At 34.7% G+C, this 4507-nt stretch overlaps 2 pseudogenes; both read right to left on the bottom strand.

Annotated features, from left to right (window-relative positions):
- Positions 1–884: 884 nt before the first annotated feature.
- On the bottom strand, positions 885–2176 carry LOC149139185 (nematode resistance protein-like HSPRO2 pseudogene; annotated as a pseudogene).
- Positions 2177–3740: 1564 nt separating this feature from the next.
- Positions 3741–4067, bottom strand: LOC149139184 (dolichyl-diphosphooligosaccharide--protein glycosyltransferase subunit 4C pseudogene; annotated as a pseudogene).
- Between the last annotated feature and the right edge of the window lie 440 nt (positions 4068–4507).

The following is a 4507-nucleotide window of genomic DNA, read 5'->3' as shown; positions in this document are numbered from 1 at the left end:
GTATCAGAGTACTTTGTAAAATAAATGTAGAGATAAAAAACTATACTAATTATATGTTATTAGTCAATCCGAAATGCATTATCTAATATTTTTTCTCAAAACTTTCGAAATGAGTGGATATTTATGGTAGGAATGTAGCTTGAATATGATATAGATTTAATACATTAAATTTTTTATGATATATTCCATTAAATAAATTCAATAATCTAAAAGTATAATTATCTCAATTTCACACGGTGAATTAAAAAATCTTAAAAAACAAAAAATCTGATAAAATATAAAAAAATAATAATGCATCAAAAGAATTATGATGCATTCCATTAAATAAACTTAACAAATTAAAATTATAATTATCTCAGTTTCACACACTGAATTAAAAAATCTTAAAAAAAAATAAAAATAAAAAAGCAGCATTAAACTACATTTCATGTTAAAATTTATAATGAATTATATAAATATCATTAAACTCATCATAAAATTTAGGTAAAGAATTAAAAAATTAAAAAAAGAAACAACTCGTAAAATTTAATAATTTTAATAATTACCTTTTTAATTTTGGACAATCTTTTACACTATTTAACGAAGGAGGAATTGCACACTATGAATCCTTAGTATCCTATCCATGTTGGAGAGGGAAAAAAAAAAAAATTCCAAATTTCTAGCACTGTTCTATTGATTGGTCCTACTGATGGGGATGAACAAAAATGAGTCTAATCCTATATCCAATATAATTCTATGTATAGTACTCAAAACTGTCAATGTAAGTGTATGTATGAATTTGGGGTAATACTTTGAAAAACTGAACGCATTGTTCTTTGTCTTGTAAACTTCACTTGATTTGTCTGTAGATCTTCCAGTGTACCATCCACCATAGTTGTAGACTTCTAGTGCCAATAGTAACCCAAAAATGTCTTTGCACCATCCACACTAGGGAAATAAGGTGGTTCAAAATATATCTGACGCAGGGCGTCACAAGCACCTAGATATGATGGACCCTTCATTTCAATGCTACCCATGGCTGTTACTACCAGCTGCTGATATGAGAAGAAAAACCTTTTCACTACGGCTTCTATTGCCTGGAAGGACAACAGAACATGTATTGTTGCAACATGATAAGCACCTGAAGTGTTATGTGAGCGAAGCCCATGTGAATGAAACAAATGCATAAGTGCCTCCTGGAGCCTTGGTCCACCCTTTGGATCAGCCTCAACGCCCATGACTTTGGGCACCAGATGCCTTAGTTCCTTGCATGCATTTGTAAGGTCTCTAAGGGGGGCAGACCGAAGGCAATATGCGCCTGCAAGCGTACTAGTGCTGCTAATTGCCAACTGGTGTTTAAGGCAAAGGAAATCATCTAGGTCCATCACTAGAAGCAAATTCACAATTTCTGTGAGCATGTTCCACATCCTTTCAACCATCCAACAGTCTGTGGATGCTCCTACGAAATCCCCAGAGTCTATTCTTTCATATACTCTGTGCAACAATTCTTGGCCTACAAATACCCAGGCCTCAAAGATCTAGAGGACATTGCAAAGTTTGGCATCTTCTAGATTATGGAACTGTTTATGTTGTTTTAAAGAGTGCAAATATCTTGGCTTGCAGATTCTATCATATTCAAGAAGAGGCTTACCTGACATATTGGTTCCCCCAGACCTAAAGTGAAGGGAGTCCTCTACATATGGCCTTCAATGGCAAGCCATATTCTAGAAACCATAGCTTCAGCGCTTTTCCATGTACCCAAACAAGGAAGTAAGCTCTCTTCACTTGTTCTGCTAACCACAGGTAAAGCACCAGGTCTCTACCATACCTCATGGAAAACTTTCCATGAGAGAACACCACTACTTACTGACAACTGAAGAGTGGGAACCTGCTTGTCATTTTCACAAATCATTGAAATCAACTCAATCGGGGAACTAATTAAGGATTCAAGCCTTCTCTTCCATTCCTCTTTGTCAATGTAAGTCCTTGTGTCACAGAGGACAGACGAAACAAACTGAAAAGTAATCTCCAATAACTGTAAGGCAGCCTTTACCAACCCCTCTCTAGACCAACCAGGCCATTCCTTGAATTTCCACATGGCACTGAGCTCGGGGAGATGCACATACTGCTCGTAACCCGCACACTCCATGGGGGAGGGCTCTATGGATTCTTCAACAAAGGAAAAATAGGATGCCATTTTTTTACAGGACATATTTTTTCCCTGCAAACATAACCAGGAGAGTAAAGACACTAATGCTCTCCATATACCATAATCTAAAAAGAACAACATAATAATAGAATAAACACTAAAATCCATTTTAAACACTAAAATTTTGAAAACTAGAATAGAATAAAATGTTCTTAAATCCTTGATATATTTAAAATGTTATATATAATATGTTACTGGACAAAAAACATATCTATTTGTTGCAACTCAACTTTTTATGTAGATGATAAAAACTCAACACATAAATAATGAAAAGAGTTAAATAATGTCAACACATAAATATATATTTTTCCAGTTAACAAAGTGAATAGATATAAGCTAAATATACGGTGGTTGGTCTGTTGGCACTTAAATTCTGAGCACATTACTGTTGCACATCCGGCAAGGACAAAGTCTGTAAGTGCTTTCATCAACTGATTTTAGTCTGAATATCTAAAGTGTTAATATTTAATGTAAATAATGTCAACTCTCATTTCTTTACTTCTCCATTTCTTCCTATGACATTTCCATTTCTGCTGTTTCCATGTGTACCTCATTTCTTTATTTCTCCACTTATACTTATTAGATCAAATTTATTACTGTTTCCACTGTGCATATATACTCACAATGTTTATAACTAAATAGATTCCTTAACAACAATATTCCACTTTTATTAGACTATGCAATTGTTTTGTGATTTTTTACTATGGTTTTCCATTTCTCCATCCAAACAGATGACACCAGTTTCAGCTACCGATTCCACTGCGTATAATATATCTACAGTATTCATAATTCACTTGTATAATATAAAATTGAATGAAATGAGGACAGATGATTTGCTGTAAGATTTTGCGGATATAGGAAACACGAATACTTATTAATCACAAGTTTTAATTGAAAATTTTTACGATCTTAAACCAGATTTTTGAGAAAAACAAGTCATCAGGAGAAAAATTTGAATCGTAACAAAATTATAATTATATTCAGAAATTTAAATCTTTTTTATCAGGTTGGAAAAAATAAATTAATAAAAATATTTGAGCGAGGAAAAACTTCTATCTATTTAAAATCTCTATACATTAGACATTAGCTAAGCATATTTATGTATATTATATATATTTTAGATTTTGAGAATAAATTTCACTATGAGGAGACGGGTCAACTGAATTTTTAAACGAAAGTTTCAAATATTCCAGAAATCTACAATTACATTAAAAAATACTCCAAAAATATACTTCGCCAAGCACGGGGTTCTTCATGGCACCGCATTCGTGAGGAGTCAAATAAAATTTACCGAACTGTGAGTCGAGTTGCGATCTAAATTTGGCCATATATTACTGCTCCAGAATAAATTTGCTATCTTTTACGAGACAGTTTGGCGGAGTGAGCAAATCGAGCTGTAATCTCTGAATCTTTAAAATATATTTAAATCTTTAAATCAATTGAAACGTGTTTTGGAATCTGTGCTAAATCAATTACAGATCATTTTTTTTTCAGAATTATAGCTTTACTAGGAAATTTTCAAAATATATCTAATCAATAATAAGGACTTTTACTTCATCAAAATCAGGGGCATGCAAAATCAAATCACGTCGAGGACAATCATCTTCCATGTTTTGTAAATCTGTAAACAAAATTTTCAAGAGAAAGGCATAATGTAAATGCTACGTCTATGGTGGGTCCTTGTTGCCTTCAGAGATGTCACAATCGATTCCCATGACAGTATTCAGGTTATTATAAACTTGACTCATACTTGGGATCAGCTATCACATAGTTGTAAGCAACCACTAAAACAAAGATGAAAATACCCAAAAAATTTGCAAAAAATCCAAGGTCCTGATCGTCAATCATCTTATGTGTGCAGAGTAGCTACTCCGATGGAAATTTCCAGGCAAATAGATGTTCTGAAATGGCTGGAGGTACAAAGATATATACCAATTACAGATCATTAACCAGGGAAGAGTTCATAAAAAGGATGCGCACTAACCTTGCCAAAAGCAATTTTCGATCACCAATGGCCAGCTGCATATAGTTTCAAACTTTCGTTAAAAGCTCCTCTGTTATTGAACCTCTCCTCTGTTCGCCGCGGAGTGCTATCTCCCTCTCTGTTCGCCGGAGTACATTGGTGAATTGTCTTGCAGTTTGAATTGCCGGGACTTTGAATGGCCTGGAGGAGGTTGGTGTGGTTGGTAAATGCTGTAAATGTGCCGGAGGTTGGTAAATGTGCTCATCAATACGCCAGAGGGAGGCCAAAGTGGCTGCGGGCAGGGTCGCCGTCGAGGGGCAGGAGCACGGCAGCAGGAGAGGGATGGATGCGCCGGA

Source organism: Pinus tabuliformis, chromosome X (genome assembly GCF_031772625.1).
Source record: "Pinus tabuliformis cultivar Carrire ecotype Pingquan chromosome X, CPIR1, whole genome shotgun sequence".
Classification (NCBI taxonomy): Eukaryota; Viridiplantae; Streptophyta; class Pinopsida; order Pinales; family Pinaceae; genus Pinus; species Pinus tabuliformis.
The sequence above is the reverse complement of the archived record's forward strand: the minus strand, read 5'-3'. Positions and strand labels throughout refer to the sequence as shown.